This window comes from Vombatus ursinus, unplaced genomic scaffold, assembly GCF_900497805.2.
Source record: "Vombatus ursinus unplaced genomic scaffold, bare-nosed wombat genome assembly UNPS02004142.1, whole genome shotgun sequence".
Taxonomy (NCBI): domain Eukaryota; kingdom Metazoa; phylum Chordata; class Mammalia; order Diprotodontia; family Vombatidae; genus Vombatus; species Vombatus ursinus.
In genome coordinates, this window is record NW_020943920.1 from 346,423 (window position 1) to 356,235 (window position 9,813).

Here is a 9,813-nt window from a genome sequence, read left to right on the forward strand (position 1 = left end):
CACGTTCTCCTCAAATTCCACAGGGTCCTCTGTCTCATCAAGTGTTGAATCAAGTTCTTCATTCTGTAGTATTCATAGATGCCTGAACTCATTTACGAGATCTGAAGGCCACGTTTCCTTCTGTTGTCAATATTTTCCCTGCTGGTTTATCTATTTATATTCAAGGTCTTTGAGATTTCTTCTTCTTGAAATCTTTGGTAATTTCAGTCTTTCTTTTTCCTCTTACTTTCCTCACTCTCTTTCTGACTCTCTCCCCTATAATTACATTTCCTTGGGGTCTGGATCTTAAAATGTCTCAGTCCTCTCCTATGCTGGACCATTCACAGCTCACCAGCCTAGGTCTCTACCCCAAACAACTTTTAGGTGGTCAGAACTAGCTCCAGATGAATGCTATGCTCAGGCTTGGTGGAATGCCTCTCTCCCTACTCTTCCCCACACAACACATGGTGTCCTGTCTTGGTGACCTGTCCCACTCCCTCTATTCTTCAGTTCTCTGGCCTGCTTCGGTATGGGTTTTGATATAACCCTGTGTCATGACCTTGGCTATGTTAGTGCAGCCTTAGTACCAGTAAGATGGGAGCTAGGGAAGTAGTAGTGAGTAAGCTCAGGATCAGTGAGTGTTCATGGTGTGTGTGCGTGTGTGTGTGTGTGTGTGTGTGTGTTTATTCAAAGATGACTGTAATATACAAAATAAAACCATTACTATTTAGTTTAAAACTCTGAGTTTTGATCACCCATTTACTAGGGCATGGCTCATGGTCTTGTGTTTACTTTACAGAAGAGGAAGCTAAAGATCAGAGAACTGAAGTGAGTTTACCAGAGTGTAAATTTCAGAGGCCTTTGACACTGTTGATCACCTTCTCCTCCTTAATAGTCTCTTCTCTCTAGGTTTTTGGGACATTCCTCTCTCTCTTGGTTCTCCTCCTACCTCTCTGACCATTCCTTTTCTGTCTCCTTCTCTAGATTATGCCCTCTAACTATAGGTGTCCCTCAGGGTTCTGTCCTGGGTCTTCTTTTCTTCTCCCTCTAGATTACTTCACTTGGGGATCTCATCAGCTCCCATGTATTTAATGATCATCTCTATGCTGATGATTCTCAGACCTACCTTTCCTGCCCCAGCCTCTCTGCTGACTTCCAGTCTCCCATCTCCAGCTGCCTTTCAGACATCTGAATTTCAGTATGTTCAAAACAGGATTCATTATCTTCCCCTCTAAACCCTCAACCCCTTCTACCTTCCCTATTACTGAAGAGGCACCACCATCCTCCCAGTCCCCCAGGTTCACAACCTAGGAGTCATCCTGGACTCCTCATTCTCCCTCACCCCCCAGATCTAAGCTGTTGCCAAGGCCTGTTGATTTCACCTCTGCAACATCTCTCAAATATGCCTCTTTTTCTGCTCTAACTTTACCACCCACCTTATACAGGCCCTCATATCCTCACACCTGTACTATTGCTGGGGGGGGGGGGGGGGGTCTGCCTGCCTCAGGTGTTTCCCCACACCATACTCCATTCAGCCACTGAAGTGATTTGCCTAAACAAAGGTCTGACCATGTAACCTCCCTACTTAATAAACGCCAGTGGCTCCCTGTTGCCTCCAGGATCAACTACAAAATGCTCTGTTTGGCATTCAAAGCCTTTTGATCACCTAGCCCCCTCCTACCATTCTAGTCTTCTTACATCTTACATTCCATGCCATGCCTGCCTCATCCCCACCCCCCACCCCCCCCACACTCTTCAATCCAGTGACTTTGGCCTCCTGGCTGTTCCATGAATAAGACCCTCCATATCTTGACTCTAGGCTTTTTCTCTGGCTGTCCCTTTCATGCCTGGAATGTTTTCCCTCCTCTGCTCCAACTGCTGACCTCCCTGGCTTCCTTAAATCCCACTTAAAATCCCACCTTCTACAAGAAGCCTTTCCCAACCCCTCTTAATTTCAGTCCCTTCCCTCTGTTAAGTATTTCTTATTTATCCTGGATTATTTATCTATGTATCTATCTATGTATCTATGTATCTATCTGTCTGTCTACCTATCTCTTGCTTGTACATAGTTGTTTGCATGTTGTCTCCCCCGTTAGATTGTGAGCTCCTTGAGGGTAGGGCCTATCTTTTGCCTCTTTTTGTGTCCCCAACACTTAGCACAGTGTTTGGCACATAATAGGTGCCTAATAAGTGTTTATTAACTAACAGAGGTGAGAATAGAATTTAGGTCACAGGATCAGGGGATAGTATCCAACACCCTCATTTGACAGATGTAGAAAGAGATTCAGAATGGGGAAGTGACTTGCCCAAGATCATGTGGAAGGAGAAAAGATGATACCATTTTAGAAATCTATTATATGACTAAAGTGGCAACCTTTTTTTTCTTCTGGGAGAAGCTTTCCAGCTGATCATCTGTAGGAACTGCACAATATAGGACTTGAGCAAGCATGCGGTAACACACTATTGAGCCCCCCCCATACAATCTAGCCATTAGCTTTCCTCGCGTGAAGAATAACTGGTCCAATGAACTGCCAACGGAATGCTACTTTTTGGCCATATAACCTAAGCCCTGCCCTGCTATATAGCTACGTAAGCAAGTACCATTTCCTGAGAAGTCTAATGCTGCTACCAGTGATCAGCCTTCCTTACTATGCTAATAAAACTTCTTACTTCATTTGACCGCCAGTCTTCTGGCCCACTAGGAGATGAAATTCTCCCTGGTCACTCAGGAACCCACAATGAGAAGTTTCAGAGAGTCACATCACTGGTCACTAACAGAGCCAGGTATCAAGCCCATGTTTTCTGACTCCAAATCCAAGACCAGAGAGCTCTCCATGATATCACAGTGAATAAGCGGAATATTACATACATTACCAGATCTGTGGTTGAAGGATTTTCAAAGGGGCAAAGGACTCTCTGTGCACCTCACTTCACTTGCATGGGTAGACTCCTTCTCTGTCTATTATATGTAAGGCACAAGCTTCACTATTTCATGTATTGCAATCCTTCCCATGTCTAAGGACATGATCTCTAAGTAAATGGATAGGTCAGCAGTTTGCTCTATCCCTAACCAGCCTACAGGAATGAACATAACAGGCCAAAGAATACATGGCATTACCTTGGGTTGTTAACTGCCCTGAGCTACCACCACTTTCTATGTCAAGTCCTACCTCAGACCAATGGTATATATTTCTTCTATGGCTTATCAATAAGCATTTATTAAACTCCTGCTACATGCCAGTCACTATGCTAAGTGCTGGGGATACAAAAAGGCAAAAGATAGTTCCTGCTTTCAAGGAGCTCACAGCCAATAGGTTACATGTAAACAACCCACAATTTTGTACAAACTATAGATAAGATGAAGTGGAAATAATTAACATAGGGAAGACACTGGAATTAAGAGGAGTTGTGGAATACTTCCTGAAGAAGAAGACTTAAAGGAAGCCAGGGAGGTCAGTGGTTGGAATGGAAGAGGGAGAAAATGCCTGGAAGCTGAGAGATGGAGAGTCTTGTTTGTTGAACAAGGAGATCAGTATCACTGGATCAAAGAGTACATGAAAGGAAGGAGGTGTTAGAAGACAGGAAAGGTAAAAGGGAGCTAGGTTATGAAGGGCTCTGAATACCAAATAGAGTGTTTTGTATTTGTTCCTCAAGGTGATAGGGAGCCACTGGAGTAGGGGGAGGGGGTGACATGGTTGGATCTGCACATTAAGAAAATCATTTTGGTGGCTGAATAGAGGATGGACTGGAGTGGGGACAGACTTGAAGTAAGTAGACCCACCAACAGCTATTACAATAATCCAAGCAAGAGGACTTGCACCAGGGTATGGGCAGTGTCAGAGGAGAGAAGGAGGCTTATAAATGTTGGAGGTAAGAATATCAACTTCTCCAAGGCCAAGGGTATTAACTAGGTCATTGTTCATCTGTACATTCAAGTATCACACCAAGCATAGAACCTAGCCTATGGTAGATACTTAAATATTTTTGAGAGTGGAGTAGGATGAATGTTTCTGGTTGTTAGCAACTCTTCTGGTGATGAGCTGCCTTTTGGCCATGAGATGGCAGTGTTGCTTCACTCAACAGAAGGGCTGACTGAGGTCCCTTGTGGAAACTTGTCTAATTCACTTCTGGAGCTGGGGTTCCATCAACGGACCCCTTTAAAATAAGAGAACAATTAGAGTAGTAATAACTTTCATTTCTCTTGACTTTCAGGTTTCCAAGAAAATTTTCTTGCAAGAGTCCTGTGAAATAGGAAATCTAAGAATAATGGGAGTTAGTACTATGAGTGGAGGCATGAGGTCCCTGGAAAAGTAGAGCTTACCAGGAGAGAAGTAGATTTCATTGGTCCCACATGATGTGAAGAGATCAATTTTATGGGTTTAATCAAAGAAACATTTATGAAATGCCTACCATTCTTGCCTAGTTGTGACTCAGGAGAGTCCCTTAGTTAAGTTCCATATTAAAATGAAATGATGCACTCATTGGTCATTAAAAGGAGATTTACTTAGGAATATCAAGGGAAAGGTATTCCAAAAGAATATGCATCAGAGACCAGCCAAGATAATATAGTAGGAGGAAACAGTACAGCCCAGCTCTCCTCCTCCCTACCATCAACAACTGTTCCCTAAAGATCTAGAAAATTCAAGAGGCTAATAAGTCCCCATGGAAAAAAACAAAACAAAACAAAAACAAAAACAATGATTACTTTTTTTTCCAGATCAAGTCAGCATAGGGAGATGAACAAAGGTTCTTGGACACTGAACATACTATGTTCCAGATACTGTGCTATTTGTTGTTGCTAAGTCATTTCAGTTCTTTCTGACTCTTCATGATCCCATTTGGGGTTTTCTTGGCAAAGATATTAGAGTGGTTTGCCATTTCCTCTCCAGCTCATTTTACAGATGAGGAAATTGAGGCAGACAGAGGTGAAGTGACTAGCCCAGGGTCACACAGATAGTAAGTGTCCGGGGCCAGATTTGAACTCAGGAAAATGAGTCTTCCTGACTCCAAGCCTGGCCCTCTGTGCCTTCTGGCACCCCCTAGCTACTTTTAGCCAGGAGGATACCACACAGAACCTTCCAGTGAGGGGACACTAAGTTCAGGCTTGTGTACTACAGCAAGAAGAGGTCCTAGAGGTTTCTACAAGGAGAGGTCTAATGCTGTACAAGGAGCAGGAAGCATTATCAACTAGCATTGTTCATATTTCAGAGCTGGGTCCGAGATACAGTGTGAAATGAGGTTACCTGTGGGAGACTAGGAAAAAATCTCAGGCCTGAGGTTGTAGGGTAACTCCTTGGGCAAGGAGTAGGAACAGAAATTAGCATCAGTGAATGTGGCTCCTTCCCAGGAGCAGAATGTGGCGGTGGGGGCGGGCGGGTTGACTGTATGGAAAACACACTTTTAAGTTTAATCTTAAATCTAGACAATCAACAAAACAATAAATGCACACCCTAATGATTTCCTTTAGGCTTTGCTGATTTCTAAGGGTATAAATGTTCACACAGAAAACTGAAAATCAGCTCTCTTGAACTGCCTCTAGCATGCCCTTCTCTTCCCTCCACTCCTTTGCAGAGTTGGGATGACTTTTTTTTTTCTTTTTTTTTTGTTAAAAATATTATTTGTTATATAGGCTGGGAATGGAGAGGGATATTGGAAGAAATTTTGGTGAGGTAAAAATGAATTTGTTGTTCAGTCATTTCAGTCATGTCTGACTCTTCGTGACCTCGTTGGGGGTTTTCTTGGAAGAGATACTGGATGGTCTGCCGTTTCCTTTTCCAGCTCATTTTACAGATAAGGAACTGAGGCAAACAGGGCTAAGTGACTTGCCCAGGGTCACACAGCTAGTGAGTATCTGAGGCTGGATTTGAACTTAGGTCTTCCTGACTCCAGGAAGCAATAAACATTTTTTTTTTAAAGACTATGTCTGCGTCATAAAAGGAATTTGAAGAATCTCTTCCCTTCCTATCTTTTTTTGGGGCAAATAGTTTATGTAATATTGGAATTAATTGATTTTTGAGTGTTTAATAAAATTTACTTATAAATCCATCTAGTGCCAAGATTTCTTTCTTTCTTTCTTTCTTTTTTTTTTTTTACTTTGGGATTTCATCTATAACTTGTTCAATTTCTTTTCCTGAGATTGGGTTATTTAAATTCCCTATTTTCTATTCTGTTAAATTTAAGCATTTATATATATATATATTTATATCTATATAATAAATATATATTTATATATATAGTAAATATATATATTTGTTATATATATGTGTGTAAATATTCACCCATTTCATTTAATTTATTAGTTTTATTGGCATATAGTTGGGTACAGTAATTTCTAGTACTTTTATTTCTTGTTCATTTGTTATAAAGTGTATTTTTCATTTTTGATATTGGTAATTTTATTTTCTTTTTCAATATTAAATTGGCTAATGTATCATCTCGTTTGTGAATTTTTTTTAAACCTACTATCTGGTTTTATTTATTAATTTAAATTTTGTTTGCTTTCAGTTTGGTTCATCTTTTTTTAGTTTTCAGAATTTCTAATTTTGATGTTTAATCGTGGTTTTAAGATTTATTGGTTTTCTAGGGTTTTTTTTAGTTGCATGGCTGATTCATTGATGTTTTTCTTCTTATCTGTTGATGAAAGTGTTTAGAGATAGAAATTTTCTCTTAAAAATTGCTTTGGCTGTATCCCATGAATTTTGGTATGTTGTCTCATTGTCATTTTCTTTAATGATATCTATTTTTTCTGTGATCTGTTCTTTGATGGATAAATCTTTAAGATGGTTACTTTTCTGCAATTTTGTGAGTTTTAATACATGGTCAATATTTGTAAATGTTACATGCAATGGGTAGTACTCTCTATTCCCATTCAGTGATCTCTAGAAATCTATCATAACTAACTTTATTAAAATTATATTCAGATTCTCAACTTATTTCTTATGTATTTTTCATTAGTTTTATCTAGGTCTGAAAGGGATACACTAAAGTTCTTGGCCATTATTGTTTTATTGTCCATCTCTCCATTTAACACTTTAGTGTATACTTTTAAGTATTTAGATGTTATGCTTTTGGTGTTTTTTTGTTAAGTATTGCTATTAAGTCAGTGGGTATGGTACCTTTTAATATAAAGCATTTCAAGTCTCTCTTTGAATCAAATGAATTTTTGCCATTGAATTATCTGAGAGCATGACTACTACCCATACTTTTGCTTTTTTTTGAGTTTAGGTAAATGTCAGCATTTAACTGTATTAATAATTATGTTTTAATTCTGCATCAATCTAGCCTCAGACTCTGACTAGCTGTGTGACCCTGGGCAAGTTACTTTGCTTCTGTCTGCCTCAGTTTCCTCATCTGTAAAATGGGGATAATAATAGCACCCACCTCCCAGGAGATATTTGTGAAACATAGTGCCTTGAACATAGTAGGTACTATATAAATGCTTATTCCTTTCCCATCCCCTTGAAAAAGAACTTCACTTGCCTTTTTTTAAAATTTTTCTCTTGATGATTATGTTTCAATTTCAAAGTTTCTACTCAGTTCTGACATTTTCAGCAGAAATGCTTGGAAGTTCTCTATTTCATTAAAGGTTCATTTTAACCCTGTATAATTATGCTTATTTTATTTGGTTATAAGCCTATACATACAGACCCATAGTCACAGTCATTGGGTATATAAGTTTAATATAAGGCAGGAAATATATCTATTATGTGTGCATGTTTACATAAACAAACATATATAATATACATATATGCATATACAAATGTATATACATATATGTTTGTGGATAGATAGATAATCAATCAATAAGCATTTATTAAGTGCCTACAAGATGTTAGGTGGCAGCTAGGTGGCTCAGTGGATAGGGAGCTAAGCCTAGAGTCAGGAAGACCTGAGTTCAGATCTGGCCTCAGACACTTAATAGCTGTGTAACTCTGGGCAAGTCACTTCACCTCTGTTTGCCTTAGTTTGCTGGAGAAGGAAATGGTAAACCACTCCAGTATCTTTGCCAAGAAAACCCTGTGGACAGTGTTGGCATGCTATGGTCCACAAGGTCATGAAGAGTCAGACACAACTGAACAACTAACTGAACAACAACAAAAAGTTTAGTTTAGCCTACCTTAGACTAGATTTGCCCCAGTGAGACTGCAATAAAAGCTCAAAGTCAGAAAGGACAAGAACCTAAAATGGGAAGCCTTCAGATGCAAAGCAGACATGCCTGGCTTGGGAATGGGTAGGAAGTTTGACTGCAGTTATCCCTTCTACATCACAGGGGCTAGGGACACGGTGCCCCCTGCAATCTGGAAAATATGCATAAAATTTTTTGGCCCTCTGTTTGTACCAGAGAAGAAGTCTGATTTTTTTTAAATGTTTCTTTTATGAGGTGTTTACAGTACCTTATTATACAATATTATATGTGTATTTTATGCATTTCTGAATTTCTGAACTTTTTCTGTGTTATCTGTGGCTTCCACAAAACTTCTCCAAAATTCCCATTTAATTTCTTATCCCAACATGCTATATGTTGAAATCGCAGTGGGGAAAGTCACAATGTGGAAGGAATAACTGTAATTCAGTTATATATGAAGAGAACAGCAAGCAGACGAACTTGTCTGCAAGGCACAGACTTCACTCACACCTTGGTCTCTAGCCACTCACCTAAACTGAAATCTTAAAGTTTGATTTGTCAATTTCCAACATATTCATCATCAATTTGTGACATATATCCCATGCTGATTTTTCCAACTTGAAAAAATTCCTCAATTGCTACTCAGTGAAGAAATAAACATTAATGAAGCCCACAGTAATAACAGTGATATGGAAGACTGTGAGGCTTCACCTGTTTGCCTTTTATGTTTTCATAATGTGCCCATGTCCAGGACTTTTTTATCAATCAGTTTAAACTACCTACCCTCTGAAGGAATGGTCCATTTTCTCCGATGTCTTTTAGTGTCATTAACACTGTATTTTCCTCTACCCCACGTCACTGCCTTGTCATGGCAGAGGGGCTTGCATAGCTCAATGAAAGCATGAGCAATGCCATGCAAGATTACCCAAGATGGACAGGTTATAGTGGACAGTTCTGACAAAAGATAATTCACTGGAGAAGGAAATAGAAAAAAACTCCAGCATCTTTGCCAAGAAAACACAATGGACAATATTAAAATTATAAAAGATATGACACCTGAAGATGAGTCCCTCAGGTCAGAAGGTGTCCAATACCTACACGGGAAGAGTAGTACAAGTAGGTCCAGTACTAATGAAGCAGCTGGGCCAAAGCTCAGCTGTGGATGTGTCTGGTGACAAAAGGAAAGTTTGATGCTATACAGATCAATATTGCACAGGAGCTTGGAATACAAGATCTATGAACCATTCCTGACACCATTTTATCGTTCATGAGAACAAACCCCCAAATCTAAAATAGTTTTAGAAAGAAATTTATGAGGTCTTTTGGTAGAGAAAGCCAGAAAGGAATTATGGCTCCCTCCCCCAGGTTCTGGAAGGTTTACATTATATAGGACTTTGACAAAGGTTTTCACCCATGCATCACACCAGGAATCATCTGACAGGTATCACACATAAGACACACATGAACCACAAGAAGGGAACACAAAACACAAGCTTGGGTGGACCTAAAACAAGACCTGGGTGGGCAAAACCCAAAACAAAAATGCTTTGGGAGGATCCAGGACCTGGGGGATCTCCAAATTCTTTGTAGCCATCTCCAGCATTCCTAAAGAATTACTGAGGTCAGGATGACATTCTGGGTACATGCAACCTCTAATTCACATAAAGTTGGATACAAACATTATTAATAAATGATAAATAATTCATAGG